This window comes from Capra hircus, chromosome 4 (assembly GCF_001704415.2).
Source record: "Capra hircus breed San Clemente chromosome 4, ASM170441v1, whole genome shotgun sequence".
NCBI lineage: Eukaryota > Metazoa > Chordata > Mammalia > Artiodactyla > Bovidae > Capra > Capra hircus.
Window position 1 is genome coordinate 112,943,341 of NC_030811.1, and position 18,764 is coordinate 112,962,104.

The following is an 18,764-nucleotide window of genomic DNA, read 5'->3' on the forward strand; positions in this document are numbered from 1 at the left end:
ATCCCCTCCCCAAGGCTTGCCATTCTAGGAGATATTTGCAAGATCAATGGCCTTTTCACTTTGTTTCCTCATCTTCCCCATCTCAGTTCTATAAAAGAACCTGGCATCCAGGCCTCAAGATGGTTACTTTGAGACTTTAATCTACCTTCTCTGTCAGCCTGGTTTTGGAATAAAGTTGTATTCCTTGCCTCAGCACCTGCTTTCCATTAATTGGCCTGTGGTGCACTGGGCTGAGTGAACCTGGACCCTGGAACATCTCCTGGCTCATGGTTGCTAGAGGGTTCAGTGTGAAGGAATGCCTGCAGTTTCTTCCTTGGTCCCCTCAAGGGGTATCTGCTGCACCCCAGATCTGAGGCTGCTCCAGAAGGAGCCGCCTGCAGCCCCCCAAGCAGCGGGCAGGTCCTGGAATATGTGTCCTCTCGCGTTTGGCGGCCTCTGACGCTGGCTCAAGCTGCAAGAGCTGTTCCCAGGCTCCTGTCACCATGCTCACATCTGCCCCCAATTCCCAGTGCCCCAGGCTTCAGCGGAGACGTTTCCAAGTCCATCTGCTCGCGGGTCTGCTCTGCCCACAAACCTGGGTGCAGGGGCAGACAGGGTCGGTCTCCTGATGCCTGGCTGGTGGGCTGGCTGGCGGCCCCTGCAACCCAGGTGTCGGGCTCGGACCCCGTGCGTGTGGTCACCAGGCTCAAATCCCGTGAGGAGCCGCGGGGACCTGCAGGCGGGTCCTGTGTGTGCCGCTCTCACGCAGGTGTGGACGCGGGGTGCCCCGTGGGAAGCGGGGAGAAGGCAGGAGCTAGGCAGTCAACAGCACGAGAAGCTGTTCACAGCCAGAGAAACGGAATCCTGCGACCGCGGTCCCTGCGGCGTCTCCCGGGCCGGCGGTCCCTGCCCCGCGCCCGCGGATGGAGCCTCCTGGAACCTGCTCACTGGCCCTCTACCGCTCGGCGGCGAGGCCGAGGGAGGGGGCTCGAGACGAGGTTCTTCCTCACCGATGCCGAGGCCACGCGGAGGCGCCCGGCGGGACCTGCGCTGCTCTCTGCTGGCCGCAGTGGGAAGGGCTTGGCTCACCCGCGGGGCTGCGCTGTACCCACCCGATGGGGTAAAAGCAGCTGATCACACGCATTTCCAGCGAGACATCCGACCCTGTAGACTAATAGAGATCCGGGACGACCCCAGAGCTGACGCTCCCCCTCCCTCCCCGCCCACCCGCTCCCGGGTCTCCCCCTCGACCCCCGCTCCATCCTGCGCTGGCAGAGAGAATGGGCGCCAGAACTGAGGCGCAGGGCGCCTGGAGAGCTGGTTCAGCTGTGTGTGGGGTGCGACTGTGCTGGTGCGGCGTGCTCGGTGCGCGCACACAAAACGCAGACGTCCACGTACGCACATGCTCCGTGCACACGCGGGCCCCTCAGACATTCACCAGGTAGAAAACGAGTGGTACCCAGTGGCCGTAACCTCCTCCCGGAAAAGGAGAACTTCGGCCCAGGTCCCACCCTCTGGGCCGGCCTGGGAGTCCTGACGAGGGCGAGGCATGCCTGCTCCTATTAGGGTCTCCTCCAGGTGGCGCTAGTGGCAAAGAACCCGCGGGCCCGTGCAGCAGACGGAAGAGATCCGGTTTCGATCGCTCGGGCGCGACGAACCCCTCGAGGACGGAACAGTGTTCCACTCCAGTGTTCTTGCCTGGAGAATTCCACGGACAGAGGCGCCTGGTGGGCTACAGTCCGTAGGGCCTCAAAGAGTCAGGCACGACTGAAGCGACAGGGCATACGCGTACCAGAGAGCGGTTTAAAAAGAAAAGGTTTAAAAAGGTTAGGTATGACTGTCACTGGGCTCCAGAATCACTGCAGATGGTGACTGCAGCCATGAAATTAAAGGACGCTTACTCCCCGGAAGGAAAGTTATGACCAACCCAGACAGCATATCTAAAAGCAGAGTCATTATTTTGTCAACAAAGGTCCATCTAGTCAAGGCTATGGTTTTTCCAGTGGTCATGTATGGATGTGAGAGTTGGACCGTGAAGAAAGCTGAGCAGCGAAGAATTGGTGCTTTTGAACTGCGGTGTTGGAGAAGACTCTTGAGAGTCCCTTGGGCTGCAAGGAGATCCAACCAGTCCATTCTGAAGGAGATCAGTCCTGGGTGTTCATTGGAAGGACTGATGCTGAAGCTGAAACTCCGATATTTTGGCCACCTGATGCGAAGAACTGACTCACTGGAAAAGACCCTGATGCTGGGAGGGATTGGGGGCAGGAGGAGAAGGGGATGACAGAGGATGAGATGGCTGGATGGCATCACGGACTCGATGGACATGAGTTTGGGTGAACTCCGGGAGTTAGTGATGGACAGGGAGGCCTGGCGTGCTGCAGTTCATGGGGTCAGAAAGAGTTGGACACAACTGAGTGACTGAACTGAACTGATGACTGTCACACAGGCATCGGTGAAACGTATGCGGTAGAAATGAAGGGTCCCTCTGTCTGTCCAGGTGTGTGAGGAGGGAGCAGACTTTGTGTCCAGAGGGGCCCAGGCGCCGCTGGGTCAGACAGAGCGGGAGCTGCATGCTGAGGCTGGGTCTCCCATCCTGTGTGGGCCTTTAGAAGAGGCCTGTGTCACTCCTTTAAGCCCCAGAGGGAAGGACAGTGCTCAGCCCACGGTGCTGGTGGGGTCTTGCCCACGCCCTCGAGGCATGGTGTACCTACACGTGAGTGTGGGTGAGCCTGGGACAGCTGTTTGGCTGGAATTCGCTCATCGGTGACGTTAGATTCCTCTCATCATGGAGTGTGATGGAACCAGACGTCAGGATCACCTGGCCCCGTGGAGGGCGCCCTGGACCACTGTGGAGCTCTTCCTATCACTCTCACGCAGGGCAACTGGGGGTCCTGAGGTGCTTGCTGCCCTGGGAAGGCCTCTGTCACAATCGGTCTTGAAATGCCGCTGGCCTGCCTTCCGCAGATCTCCCTCTGTTGCTGTGGGAGCCGCTGGCCTCGCTTTACTCTGCTCTGCTGACCCCGAGGCCACGGAGGGAAGCGGCCTGTTCCACCAGCACTGGGCGAGGCTCGGGTCTAGGAGTCAGGAGGCACAGATCTCTGGGTCTGGTGGTTCTCATCCTCAAGGGCTTCCCAGCCCCTTCCCTTAGCGCCCCCTGCCCCACCCCACAGCTCAGAGGTTCTGTGACTCCTCTAAGCCACATGGCTAAAATGTCAGTGGAAAAGGTGCAATGAAGAATGGAAATGGGCAATGGTCAATGGAAAATGGCTGTGGAAAACAGTACGGCAGAACCTTAAAGAATTCCAAACAGAGTCACCGTGGGATCCAGCAGTTCCATGTCTGGGTACCTGGACGAAAGGACCGAAAGCAGGGATCTGAACGGATGTTGGTCCACCTGTGTTCACAGCAGTGTTATGCACAACAGGCACAAGGTGGAAATGGCCCAAATGCCCATCAACGGATGACGGGATAAACAAAATATGCCCATGTGGACAAATGGGGCTTATTCAGCCTTAGAAAGGGAGAAAGCTCTGTTACGTGCTGTAACTCAGAAGAACCTTCAGAACCCAATGCTGAGTGAAATAAGCCAGTCACAAAGGACAAATACTGTACGATGCTACTGATAAGAGGTTCCTAGAGTTGTCAAGTCCATAGAGACAGAGGTAGGATGGTGCTTATTGGGTCTGGGGGAGGGGAGATGGGGGTCAGGGTTTACTGGGGACAGCACTTCAGTTTGGGAAGATAAGAAAGTTCTGGAGCCTCCCCCCTGCCCCAGTGTGCTTCCCTGACCATCTCCAACAGTGGGTGGGTGGGTGGCCGATAATTAGACTCGATTCTGACACTTACCTGCCTGGAGTTATGTCTGATTCCACAAGTGGAAGGGAAAGCTCTCGACCACAGTGCCCTTGTTTTAGATGCCAGCTGCAAGCGGGGTCCCCAGGCTCCCCACACTTCAAGTCTGGGGATTTCTGCGATGCGCTCAGGTTTGATAGTTTGTTAGATTGACTGAAAACACTTGGCGAACTGCTGTACTTGCAACTGTCATTTTAGCACACAGGCTGTAAGTGAACAGTGGGCCAGGAGCCCAGGTCTGGGAGGGCCCAAGTACAGGCGCTCCCGTCCCTAGGGTTCAGTGTGAGCCTCCCTCCTGTACATCCACATGATCACCAACAGGAGGCTCCCTCAAGAATGGCGTTCAGCATTGGTGGGCTGAGTTTCCATTATCTAGACACGATGGAATAAAGCACTGGCCACAGGGGTGAACGCAGTCGCCAGCTCTGCTGCCCTCCCCTTCCCGGACGTCAGGTAGGGTAGAAAGGGGGGTGTTACTGTTCAGTTGGCTGAGGCCCCTGCAGCACACCACCACAGACTGGGAGGTTTGAATGATACGAATTCATGTCTCACAGTTGGGGAGGCTGGAAGTCCAAGATCAAGGTGCCTGCTGATGCTGTTCCCTGGCGAAGGCCCTCAACCCAGTCTACAGACTGTTTTCTATAAGAACATCAATCTCTTAATGGGGACCCCACCTTCAAGACCTTACTGCACACTCATCACCTCCCAAAGGCCTCACGTCCAAACACCATCAGGTTGGGAGGTGGAGTTTGAACACGTGAATTCTGGGGGGACACAGACAGTCCATGGTGGTAAAATAAGACATTACGAGGGTTTTTGAAACAGGATAAAGGCCAGATATATATGTTTATTAGCTCACAATACCATCTAGGTTTATCCTATGATAAACCCAAGTGTCCTTAAGGCAGTGGTCTTCTTTAAGTCTTTTGGTCATTTATTCCTAAATATGGGTTCCTTGATGGCTCAGAGGTAAAAAATCTACCTTCAATGCAGGAGACGCAGGTTTGATCCATGGGTTGGGAAGATCTCCTGGAGAAGTAAGTGGCAACCCACTACAGTATTCCTGCCTGGAAGATCCCATGGACAGAGGAGCCTGGCGGGCTACAGTCCACGGGGTCGCAAAAGAATTGGACACAACTGAGCAACTAAACAACAACAAAATTCCAGAATAAAATTTGAAAATCTGTGTCCTCCTAGGAAAACTTTAGGTCTACATTTAACTTTTATCATAAGTTTAGTAGAGGCAAAGGATGTAATATCTGGGATATCTATTATACTTTTGCTTTAAAGGTACCCAGTCAAACCTCAGAGCTGAAAATTTAGCTCATTTGATTTTCGGATGTGTCGTATATTCTAATTGACAGAACTCACCCAGTCAGTCATAATAGACTTTCTGTCAGAAGAAAAATTGATTCTTTTCAAATCTATTCACATTTCTATTTGAATAGAAATCTATTTCAAATTCTACTCACATACACATTATTAATGTTCACTGGCAGTTCTGATACTCTGAGTTGGATGGCTGTCTAGACAGGCGGGAATAGATGAACAAGGTGCCAGGCCTCCCAGCCCTTATCTCCTGGAAGAAATAAAGCGCGTACCCAGTGCCTCCCTGGTTCCTACCAGAGCTCTTCTGGATCAGTTTCTGGGTCCTCTCTTGAGCTGTTAGACATTCTCACTTGGTCTGTAGATTTGGCCCCAGAATTTCTTAGACCATAATGTGTTTTTTTTCCCCCTTCAAACGGAAATAAGATTTATTCATTTCATGTACAAGGAATCAGGAGTTTGAGCCAATAAGAAGGCAGTTACAATAAATCAAAAGCCACTGAGTATATAACAGTTTGATTTTTTGAACTTGACATGATTTTTCTAAAAGTGTAAATCCCACACGTACAGCTTTTATGAATTATGCCAAATCAACTAGTTTTCAGAAGTGTGTAACATAAATCTTTAAGGAAGCAAGAGAAGATGAAGAAACGTGGCCTTTGTACTTTAACAACAGAAAACCCGAAAGGGAAGAAAAAATACACACGTGCTCAAATTAATTTCCACATTGAGATGATCGTGGATGCCAAGAGATGTTTTAATACTAAATATCACCTTTTTCAGCTCTTAAAGAATTGCTGCAGTAATTCACAACTATGAAAAGGGGAGAGAAGCTGCTGAAAATTGCTTTTTAAAGAAATCTCTTCTTTTAGGTCGTGTTAACAGAAGTATTGGGATTAGACCAATAATACTTACTAGGTAGATTCTTACAGATTCTTGGGATGGGAAGTACAGTTTCGCTTACATGGAATTTTAAACATCTAGGTATTTAACATGAAAATTCAGGTTTTCATCTTGTCTTGAACAGCTGGAGTGCCACAGGTGACTGGATCCAGGGGCTGTTCTGCTCAGTGGCGATCACCTGGGATGCTGCCTGGACGTGCCACATCCCATCGGGTTGGAGCCACAGGGCCCAGAGGGGGGCAAGGGCGGGGCTGGGGCGAGGGGGTCGGAGGGGTACCATGGGGGTACACACTCGGGGGTCACTCTCGAGCAGACCCTGCCTCTGCACACCCATACAAGCATAGGAGCACGAGGAACCCCAGTAATGAGGGTCGCCCACGTGTCTGGGTGGGTGTCATTTAAACCCATACCCTTAAAAATGTAAGAATGAGTAAGTTTAGGTGGGTAAAATGCCTTGGAAATGAATAGTATTGTTGGAAAACTGCATTCAGTCCAGCAACGTTTTGCAAAAGTGGAAGGATCTTTCTCATTTTCTGGAATAATAATGAATTTCATCTGATGAATGCACCTGAGTTAAAATCTACTCTAGAGCCAAAATATAGACTAGAACACTAACATACTTAGCCCTCAGGTTGCTGAGCACTGAAGGAGAGGAGGCCATTCGGCATTAAATGACTTGGGTAGAGTCCACAGTGATGGCAGCGGGGAGGGCTTGATTCCTCTTCACACATGTGCTGCTATTTCAGAAGATGGTTATCAGCTTTCCAGGTCCTGGTATCAAGAGCCAGGGCACTCCAGTGAAGTGTTGAACCTGCTTTGAACTCAAGGATGCCCCATGGTTTACGCTTGTCACAGTTTCCTTGAAGCAGGTTACTGTCTATGACCTGGCTGTTTGCAAAGACCATCAGTCCTGTGATGCTAAGCAGTGCTGAGCAGGCCAGGAGTCTGGTGGGGAAGCCCTGCCAGAGACTGCGGTGCAGGTGGGGCATGGCCGCTTCTGTACTGAGTGTGCTCAGGTCCCAGGGCATCAGTGTGCCTGAGGTGTTATGAAATGAGAAAAATGTCCCTGCCCTGAGTCCAAGGAGAGAATAGATTAACAGGGTTTGCAGACTGTTCAGCAGCTTCTCTGGAGGCTGCTCGTCCCTTAGAGATAACTTCACGTACCATAATCAATCCAGGCTCCCTTTATAACCAGTGTTTGGGGTCCCTTAAAGAACAGTTTGCCAAATGAGCTGGAACAAGTAATGCCCCAGCAGGACTCTGCTATTTCATAGCACATGAAATGAATTCTTTTACTGCTGATCCCGAAATGACCATGATCTGGATGGCTTGCATAGTGATCATGTCGTTGCTCTAAGAAACATTTATCATATGGTAGCAGAGCATTGTCCTGGGGGAGGGTGTTCTGCGTGGGATTCCCTTATGCCTTTGGATTGAGTCACCTTGAATCACATGGAGCTCAGGTGTGTTCCCTTCAAGAAGTAGGGCTGCCCTGCAGGTGAGCTCAAATTCACTCAGGAAACAGGAAGGAACTGAAGCCATAGCCCCAAACCATGGTTCAGGATGCATGGTGCTGAACTTGCAACATGAATATCACTTGAGAACTTGTTTAAAAATGCAAATCCCCAGGCCCTTGGTGGACTGAGTTAGAAAATCTGTGTGGGACACAATCTATGACCTAACAGCCCTTCTGGGCGGTTCTGATACAAGCTCCTGTGTGAGAACAGTGTACAAAACCCAGGGGCACTCAGTTCTGCTAATGAGGAGATCCTGACCATCTCACTTGGAATGCTGTCACCTCCAGGTAACCACTCTGCCCTCTGTCGTTTATAACTCACATTGCAAGTTGTCCAGGTGGAGCTGGGTTGGGATCAGGGTCACTTGTTGGAGAGGGTCTCAATTCCACTTTTCTATGGGTCTCCCTCTTTGCTCTCCTTTAGGATTAGTTTCACCTCCATGCAGTAGTGAGATGACTATGGGGTTTGCAAGTGCAACATCCAAAGTTAAGGCCATTGCCCCTGGTGTCTTCTTCCCAAGAGCCGAGACAACTGTCAATGAAGCATCAGTAGGGCACCCAGCCCCAAGTGAAACCGCTAGGTTGTGTCTTGGGGGCTCTGAGGACCTCTGGTTCTTTATGTCTCTGCACAGGAAGAGTTTAGTGAGAGGCAAAGTTACAGATAAGAAATGATTTATTAGAATAAGACGCTTGTGAGGTTGCCAAGCAGACAAGCAAGAGGCTGCCATGCCCTGAGAACTGAGTGGGCAGCAGTTTTATAATCAAAGGAAAAGTGGGGAGGAGGAAAACACCTTCTTCTTCCTCAGTCTTCAGTAGAAATGCTTCCGTCATCAGCTCCTCCTCCATGTCGGGGAGGGGAGTTTTCTCCTCCCTATGTGGTCAAGCCAAGACAGTCGTGGCACTTTGCAAAAATTATTTCAGGCCTCAGTATGATGAGGGTCTTTCACTTTGAAACGTCGTCTTTCCATAAATGCTTGTTTTACGCGTGCAGAGTGCACGGCCTAGGGTCATTAACTTCCTGAGCTCACTGGGCCGCGGACGGGGCTCCTGCCGCCGTTGTTTCATTGTTTGGGGGCACGTCGCAGGCTTTTGTTACATGGCTTCATTGCTAAGCAAGCCTGCTCGAGTTTGTGGTTATGCAAACCTACTTTCCTGAGTGGTCACTAACTTACAGGAGTCTCCCATACATTTTCCTTTACTTACAGTCCCCTGGTGGGATTAACTATTTAATCGCCTACTTTGTCCCTGGGCTTCCCTGGTGGCTCAGTCAGTGAAGAATCTGCCCTCAATGCAGGGGACCTGGGTTCAATCCCTGGGTCAGGAAGATCCCCTGGAGAAGGAAATGGCAGCCCACTCCAGTACTCTTGCTGGGAAATCCCATGGACGGAGGAGCCTGGTGGGCTACAGTCCACGGGGTCCCAAAGAGTCGGGCACGACTGAGCGACTGAACCACCTCCACCTCTTTCCCTGTCAATGATGTCTCATGTGCGACCCCTGCCCCAGTTCTGTGGGAGGGGGATGAGACTGCCTAGATGGGTCGATTGAGTTTTGCTTCTGAAACTGGGGATTATGTTCTTTGCTTTAAGTCTCATGCAGCAGTTTGGCCTCCAGAACAGGAAAAGACTGGAGCTCTGCGGGCTGGTCCTTTTTGATTTCCGGGTCTCCCGCGTAGACGTCTGAGCCACCAGGGAAGGCCATGTACGATGCAATGCGCCTTTAAAATACGCAGTGCTGTGGCTTCTCACAAACATTTAATTTTGGAATAAGTGTAGATACAGAAGAAGTTGCAGACAGTCCAGAGAAACCCCGCGACCCTTCCCACATCAAGTTTCTGATTCTGTTCTGTGTGTATGGTTCTGTGCTGTTGTATTACACGTGCAGGTTCAGGAACGCAGTTGGGAACACAGAACTCTTCCGTGCCCACAGAGACTTCCCGCTAGCTCCCTTCTGTAGTCAGACCCATTCCTGCCCCCTCCACTAAGACGTTCTCCATCTTTACAACTCTGTCACTTTGAGAATGTTACAGAAATGGAATCATACCCTATGTGACTTCTGAGGTGGGTGTTTTTCGTGTGATTCATCCAGGTTACTGGCTGTATCAACACTTCATTCTTTTTTATCTTCCAGGGTGTGGATGAATGACAGTGTTTAACTCTTCGCCTGTTGAAGGACATTATCATTGTCTCCAGTTTTGTGCTATTTTATGAATACGGCTGCTATGAACATTTAGGTACAGGATTTTGTATGAACATAAGTTTTCATTTCTTTGGGATAAATGCCCAGGAATTTAATAATTGCTAGGTAATATGCTAAGTGTGTGTATATTTAATTTTTAAAGAAACTACCAAATTATTTTGGTGGCTGCACTATTTTGCCATCCCATCAGCAATACAGGAGAGATCTAATTTCTCCACATCCCTGCCAGAGATTGCTGTTTTCACTGATTTTTATTTTAGCAGTCTTAAGAGGCAGGTGGAGATATCTTATGTTGGTCTTAATTTGCATTTCCCTGATGGTTAGTGATGTTGGACACCTTTTTATGGCCTTATTTGATATTTGTACATCTTTTTCCGGGAAATGTCTCTTCATGTCTTTTGGCTATTTCCTTTTTTTTTTTTTAACTATCATGTTTTGACAGCTTTTAATATATTCTAAATATAAGCCCTTTGTCAGATTTGGTTTGTGAATATTTTCTCCCAGCCTGTTGGCTTCTTTTTAAATTCTCTTATCAATGCTTTTCACATGGAAAACGTTTTAATTTTGATAAAGCCTAATTATGCATTTTTTCCTTTCATGGATTGTCTTTTTTGTGTTATGTCTCTTTATTCTTCATTTGTTTTTCTATGCCAATTATCTTTTTCTACTCTTTCCTTCACATCAATGCTATGAATGTTGCAAACTTTGATATTGTTTGTCCGGAGGCTCTGACTATTATTATGCTTTCAGTCTTTTTCCTTCTATTGTTCAGACTGGATAACTTATTGATCTATCTTCAAGTTTGCAGCTTTTCCGTCTTTCATATCCATTCTGCTACTGAGCCTCTTCAATGAATTTTTTCCTTCTGTTATTTTATATTTAAGTTTTAAAATTTCTCATTTGGTTCTTTCTTATACATAATAATTCTTTGCTGAGAATGTTTCAGTTCAGTTCAGTATAGTTCAGTCGCTCAGTCGTGTCTGACTCTTTGCGACCCCATGAATCGCAGCATGCCAGGCCTCCCTGTCCATCACCATCTCCCGGAGTTCACTCAGACTCACGTCCATCAGTGATGCCATCCAGCCATCTCATCCTCTGTCGTCCCCTTCTCCTCCTGCCCCCAATCCCTCCCAGCATCAGAGTATTTTCCAATGAATCAACTCTTCTCATGAGGTGGCCAAAGTACTGGAGCTTCAGCTTTAGCATCATTCCTTCCAAAGAAATCCCAGGGCTGATCTCCTTCAGAATGGACTGGTTGGATCTCTCCAATTGTTACAAGAGCCTTTGTCTTTATTTGATGGAGCATGGTTATAATAATTACATTAAAGTGAAACTGAAAGTCACTTAGTCGTATCCAACTCTTTGTGACCTCATGGATAATACAGTCCATGGAATTCTCCAGGCCAGAATAGTGGCATGGGTAGCCTTTCCCTTCTCCAGGGGATCTTCCCAACCCAGGAATCGAACCCAGGTTTCCTGCATTGCAGGCGGATTCTTTACCAGCTGAGTCACAAGGGAAGCCCTGTGTTAAAGTAATTACCTAATAATTCCAACAGTTGGGTCATCTCAAGGTTGCTATTGGTTGGTTTCCTTTTCCCTTGAGAGTTCTCTCTTTAAGGTTTTTCTGGCTTTTAATGTATGTTGAGTGACTGTGAATTCTATCTGGGGCACCCCTGAATATTATAAGACTGGGTCTATTAAAATTTTCCAGGGAATGTTGATTCACTTTGTTTCAGCAAGCAGTTAACACAGCTCGTTTCTCTGTGCAAGTCCTGAGCCATTTTTTGAGGGCTTTGCTGCCAGTGTTAATTTTCAAATACTTTGCTCTGCTAGTCTGGTCTGCTTCACGTGTGTGTCCCCCAGGGGCCAGTCTGAGTCCTGAGCAGTGTCTACTTGGAGTTCTGTTTGCAAGCCCTTTACTGTGTTGACATTTTTTCTGTTTCAGGAGTTGCACAGCTCAGGGGGATCTCAGGGCTTCGTGAACAGAGCTACAGGCTCTCCTCCGCCTCATGTGGTCTGTGATGTTCCCCACACAGAGGTCCGTGTGGTTGCCTTCTCCTGGTGCCCCGGCTGGGGAGCAGGGCCTTTAGGGTCCTTGTGCTGCTGCTGCTGCTGCTGCCCTTCCCTGCTTTGGGGTCTGTGTCTGTTATGGGGTACACCGGAGGCTCAGGAGGCTCACCAGAACTCCATGCACACTGTGAAGCCTCTCTCTAAAGCTGCTGCACGCAGGCTTTCTCTAGCTGTGGCAGGTGGGGGCTACTCTCTAGTTGTAGCAGCTTCTCCTGTGGCTCACAGCTCCAGAGTGCAGCCTCAGTAGTTGTGGCATGCAGGCTTAGTTACCCCACGGCAAGTGAAGTCTCAGACCAGGGGTTGAACCTGTGTCCCCTGCCTTGGCAGGCAGATTCTTATCCACTGGACCATCAGAGAAGTCCGTGAGGTCTCTTTGTACATCCTCTGGCTCAAGGAAGAGGTTTTATTCTGGGCACTTCCCCATCTGAGTTTCCTCACGTTTCCAGGACCCTCAACTGTCAAGCAGGCCGTATGGAAGGAATGCCTCCCAAAACCCCTTAAAACAAAAAGGAAACTCACCATCACATGGATCAGTGTTTGAGTGTGATTTGCTATTCAGTTTTCCAATAGTTACTTTCCATATTCTTTCCAGGAGTTTTAGCTGCTCTCAGTGGGACAGGAAGGGTAGAAAATGCCTAATCCATTGTAACCAGAACCAGACTGAACATCTGAGCTTTTAGGTGAAGAGGCCACTGGTCCAGATACAAGGCAGAGTTATTTGGAGGGCTATTCTTTGATTTTTGTCTGTGTGTCTCCTCTTCTGGGAGTCCACATAAAGTTGTCTGATGTAAATAGGTGGGATTCTTGGGAAAACCTGAATGGAAAGATATTTTTTTTTTTAGAGGAGACCCTTACCCATTCTATCTTCCTTCATGTTATCTCCAGGGTGGGGCTGGGACACCACAGCACCAAACAGCCAGCAGGGTGTGAGTGTGCAGGGGGCTGGCGCTCCGCTGTCACCTGAAGCTGTGCGAGGGGCCCTCCTGTCATGAGGGTGGTGGAGTGGAGATGGCAGCATGGCAGAGAGCGGCAGAGGAAGCCCACCATGCATGTGGTCCCATGCTTCCCAACTGGAACTCCACTCTCAGGATTTCCCCTGGTGCTGAAGTGGCTGTTATGCCTCATCCCCAATGCAGAGGGCCCAGGTTCAATCCCTGGTTGGGGAGTGAGATCCTAAGAGTCTGCATGCCACAGTTAAGAGATCGTGTGAGCCAAATAAATAAATAAATAATTAAAAAGAGCTCAACTCTCTGGCCATGGAGTAAACAGAGATCACATTTCATGTTTTCTCCTGGAGAAACGCAGCTCAAATTGAAGGTACAAGAAGCATGACTCAGGCCTCAGCTTGTCCAGAGGGGATTACAAGACTCTAACTCCATGCCCTTATATTTGGGTCATAGGTTGGGCAGCTCTCCTCTCAGTATTCTTAGTGGATTGCTGATGATATCTTTCACTTTCTTAGCTCAGTGGGCACCAGGTGGCATTAGAGGATGAAAACCACATATTCCGGTCAATTTATTGCCTTTTGAATGCACATCCTTTAGAATCAAATTGGTGTTATGGTGTTCTCTTAGAGAAAAAAGAGAAACTAATTCAGATTCATGGGAAATTATTGAAATTAGAAAGACAGAATTTCAGTATCAGAGAAAAGTACATTATTTAAATTGCCCACGAGATCATTATTTTTCAAGATTTATAATAAAAATTGCAATTAAATAAGGAACAACTGGGTCATGAAAATTCTTTCTGCTATGAAACTTCTAATTGCTTATTGTCCCTAATTTTAATAAAACTTTTGAACAGAGACAAAGAGGCAATTTTACCTGAAGATCCTGAAGAATTTGCATTATAACTTTCAAATGACATTACCATATCCTTTCAGAGGGACCAGCCATGTGTATAAAGTAATCTCCTGCATTCAAGCTCACAGCATGCTCTCTGAAGACATAGTTGTCTCTTTGGGAGCCTGGAGAAAGTCCTTGTGGAAGGCTTCCTAGGTGGTGCGGTGGGTAGTAAAGAATCTGCTCGCCAACGCAGGAGACACAAGAGTCGAGGGTTGATCCCTGGGTCAGAAAGATCCCTTGGGGTAGGAAATGGCAACCCACTCCAGTATTCTTGCCTGGAAAATTCCATGGACAGAGGAGCCTGGCCAGCTACAGTCCATGGGGTCTCAAAGAGTCAGATATAACTGAGCACTCGCTCACTCACTCACTGACAGTGCTGGTGGAAACTGGCCTGCTTAAGGAGAGTGGGACTGAAGTGCAGCTGGGATAGAAGAGGGCTGGAATCAGCCCTCTGACCCTCCCCTCTGTGTGCCTGGCCTCACATCCACTTTGCTAACCTAACTCCGCTTGCTAGGAGTCAAACCTTCATGCAAAGGATCCAGCTGAGTGGCAGTGGGATGAACGAATGTTGGGTGGGGTGAGGGTGAGCAAAGAGCAGATGCTGGGGGCAAGCCCTGTGATCACTTCTGAAGCCAAATGTTATCTTTATAAACTGGTATGAGATGCCTTCTGACACAGGGTTAGTGAAGAGAACCCTGATTTGTGATGACTGGTGCCTGAGGCATATTGTGCCCCCAGCACAGGTCGCTCAGGAGTCTGTGCTAATGCAAGTGATCAGTTCCCCCTCCAGGGAAACATCAGCTTCACAGAAAATCTCCAGGAGTTCCATTCTCAGGATCCTTTTATACAAAGACTTTTCTGCTAACTCCATGGTCTCCTGAGTGTATTCCATGGCCAGAGGAATGCCCAGATCTGGGTAAGCTGCCAGCACCAGCAAGCCTCACCTGCAGAGACACAAAAGCAACTCTAGCCTCCCAGACCCCTTATGTAAGAACCCTGCATTGGCTTCCTAGGGCTGCCAAAGCAGAACACGGCAGCCCGGGTGGCCGCACATAAGGCCAAAGTGTCAGCAGGGTTGGTTTCTGGCAAGGCCTCTCTTCCTGCCCTGCAGACGCTCACCTTCTGGCTGGGTCCTCACGTGGCCTTTCCTCTGTGTGTGCGTGGAAAGAGAGTGAGCTCTGGTCTCCCCTCTTCTGGTAAGGACACCGGTCCTGTTGAGTCAGGGCCCACCCTTACAACCTCATTTAGCCTTAGGGTCTGATCTCCAAATACACATCTGGGGTTAGAGCCCAACATAAATTTTGGGGGACACGATTCCATCCATAACACTCTCCTTTCCTTCCTCCACTTACCTTGGTATATAGGTTTCACAGTTCCTGTTTCCTAATCACCAATGAACCAGCAAACCTTCATTCTTGAGCATTATAACCAAGAGGGATGGGTGAGCCTCCTCTCAGGTTTCTTCCTCCAGTTGTCATGGTGACATCCGAACTTTCATGCTTCTCTCTGGATGTGATGGCCCTTGAATAGAGAGTGTGAAACAGGAGGTTGTCTGAGTAAGATGGCTGGGTGTGTGTGTGTGTATTGGGGGGGCAACAGGTGGGTGCTTGGTGCTGGACAGTCTGGGAGCCTGCTGCACGGGGGTATGGGTGGGGAACCCCTCTGGGAGAGGGCAGGCAGAAGGCGGGATCACTGTAACCCGGGATCCGCATGGGGGAACCTGAGTGGGAGGGGGCGCGGAGTAGGAGGGTGGGAAGAGCGAGGGGAGGGGAGGGGAGGGTGACGGAGGGTCGGCGTCGTGAAAAGTGGACCATGGCCAAGGTAGCAGCACTCTTGGCGCCTCAGCGAGCATGACCGAGCCCAGGTTCCTTCCTTCTTTGGTTAGGTCGTGTGCGTGGGGATGCGGAGTCTTGCAGGCCCCGGCTCCTCACAGCAGCCACTCCCGCTGTGGGTGCGCCATCCGGACTGCTGGGGTCCCAGTCCCGGGCCTCCACCCCTTCCTCCGACCCCCAGCCGTCCTGCTATACAATTATTATTACACGATTACTGCTCACAGCGCGCGGCTGCCTAGGGCTCGGCTGGCTACTGGAGAAGAGCGGGCAGAGGTTGGCTGGTTCGCATCCTGGGAGCTTTCTGGGGGGCAGGGAGACGGGAGAGGGGCAGCCCTGCAGGGGGGCGGGGGCGAGTCTCCACCGGGGGAACTTGCACGCGCCGCTGGCCCCCAGCGACCGCCACCGTCCTCAAGCCGTGGAGGTTTGGCTGTACTCACCTCGGGTTCCTAGCCAGCAGGTCACCCTCGGAAGCTGCGCTTTTGGAGCGGCAGGGACTGGAGGCGGATGCGCCCCGTGCGGATGGCGAGCCGGGACGGGTCGGGTAGGCGGGCGGTGTCCCCTCCACCCACGAGCTGGAGCAGCAGTCTGGCCGCGGGGCCGCCGCATCTCCGTGTGCACGTGTGTGCACGTGCGTGCCAGTGTGCGTACACCTGGGTGTGCGTGCATGTGCGTTTATGTGTGTTTGTGTGCCTGTGTGTGTACGTGCGTGCCCGCGGGAAGCCGCCGCCGTAGCCGGGGGCAGAAGTGCGGAGCGCCGGGGAGGGTGGGCACCGTCTGGGAGGAGCGTCCGCCTGGCTTCGCTCAAGCGAACCAACCGGAGGCGCTCCCGCCCGACTCGTGGGGACGTGGACGTGGCAAATCCACAGATTTGGCCGCGCGAGGGGCCAGCGTGGTCCAAGCTGCCAGGGTCAGACGCTGGTTCTCTGGCCGCGCTGCACCTCACCTCATCCTCGGGTCAGCGCGGCCAGGTGGCTGCGGACAGACGAGTCGGGACAATCACTGAAAAGTAACTCCTTGAGGGACACGGACACGTGACATAAAACTGGCCATCTGACAGTGAACAGTCAGCGCGTCCGCAGGGTGCGACGACCTCTGTTACCTGGTCCCATAGCTCGGCCTCGCCTGGGGAGGCTGACTTGCGACCCGCACCGGTACCTCGCCTCCCCATCTCTCTGCTCCTGCACTCTCCCCGGCTTCAGCACAGCGGTTTTGTCTCCTCTGCCCACTCCCGTGTGCAGGACTCACGCGTGTGGCCTCTCCTGTCCCCCTTCCTCCACTGGGTACGGTCAGTGTTATTGCGGTGTCTGCGTTTCACTCTGTTGCTGCTGCTGCTGCTGCGTCGCTTCAGTCGTGTCCGACTCTGTGCGACCCCACAGACGGCAGCCCACCAGCCTCCGTGGCCCCTGGGATTCTCCAGGCAAGGACACTGGAGCGGGTTGCCGTTTCCTCTGTTCCACATATGTATCTACCACCATGTGTTGACCCACTCGTGGCTTCCTGGACATGAGTGGTTCCAGCTTTTGGCAGTTGTGAATGTGCTGCAGTGGACCTGGGTGTGCCTGGACAGAGATGAGTCTGCATTTGGGGTTGGTAGCAGTTAATAGTTAGCACTGGAATTGCATAGTCACCTGGCAATTCTCTGTTTAACTAAAAGTCACTTTTTGAACCTTGGACAGCGGCCCCAGCAGCAACCCCTCCTGATTAGTGCAATTGGGACCTGAATGCCACGCTCATGGCATGGTTCCAGAGAAGGATGAGTGAAGCCATGTGCAAGTGAGCAGAGCACTGGCTGCTATGAGATGAAATGGGGGAAACTCCATGCTTGGGGGCTTTTCCGTACACTGGATTTTTTAAGAAGAATGACAGTTCCCTGGGATGTGAAGTGTTGTCTGCAAAAGGGTAGGGTTTTAGGGAGGAGTGGAGGCCACCCATGGCTGGAGCATCAGGCAGGACTGTGCGCTTCCCCTCCACCCCCATGACCTTCAATTTGGTGCTTCAACCTGGGTTACAAATAAGAGCAGTGCTCAGACCCTCACTCGTGTCTGACTCTTTGCAACCCCATGCACTGCGGCCCGCCAGACAAGAATACTGGAGCAGGGTGCCATTTCCTCCTCCAGGGAATCTTCCCGACCCAGGGATCAAATCTGAGTCTCCTCTTTACCACTAGTGTCACCTGGGAAGCCCAACAAATAAAAGAATATTTAAATTTTTATTTATGTATTGGTCTCCTGCACAGCAATGTAAAATCTCAGTCTGCAACCAGGGGTGGAACTTGCACCGCCTGCGTTGGAAACCCAGAACCTTAATACCATTTTAAAATGACGTTCTTTTAAAAAATAGGTTTGTAGGATAATTGACTCTGCTGAAGCCTGTGCCCTTTGCTGTTGCAAAGCCCACTGATAGAGCGTTGGTAGCTTGTGAAAATGGCTTTATGAAATGGAAGACCACAGGAATCTGGTTGCCTGACATCCTCCTGACCACAACACCGAGTCCACAGGAACCCAGGAGCCTTGGCCACTAGGAGGATGGAGCAACTGCTGCCCAGCTGAAATCTCCAGCTGGTTAGGAAGCTAAAGGTGTGGGGAAATCAGCTGCGCTCAGAGGAGCCGGCAGCTTGCTGGTTCTCACTGCTCTCCACAGCGCCCAGAGCTCTGTCAGTTGCTTTTCTCCAGGGGTAGCGATAAATTACAGATGGGAGAGCATAGGGGGTTTACTCACAGAACCAGGAGAGGTCAGCCAGGCCCCTTGGGCTTTTGGGGGGAAAACAGATGAAACACGTGGATTAAGGGGGGCGTGACAGCGCAGCAGAACTTGAAGCATCTTCTTTCCTTCCCCGGGAGACCAACGCTGCACCCCGCTGTCCTCCCATCTCTTTCCCACTGATGATCTGCCACCGGGCGTCCGAAATGGAGCCTGTTGTGGATTGGTGTGGTAGCGGGGGTTTCAGGGGCGGGCAGGGGTAACTCCATCCGGTCAACATCAAGGGCAAAGTGGGCAGCGCTAATGTGAGCATTGCTCCTGGCCGCGCACTCAGGAGCTGAGTGTGTCCTTGGAAGTGCGAGTGCCTGCAGGGCCCGGAGGCTGGCTCTGTAGCCCCACTCTCCCCGACGCTGGACTGAGTGAGAAGGTAAGATTTCTCAGCACAGGCAGAGCAGGAGGACATTCGATGGTGCCTTGTTCAGTCGCCTGCAGGTTGTTTTGCATCACTCACTTTTGTTGGAATTGACTAATCCGCACCGGCCTCGC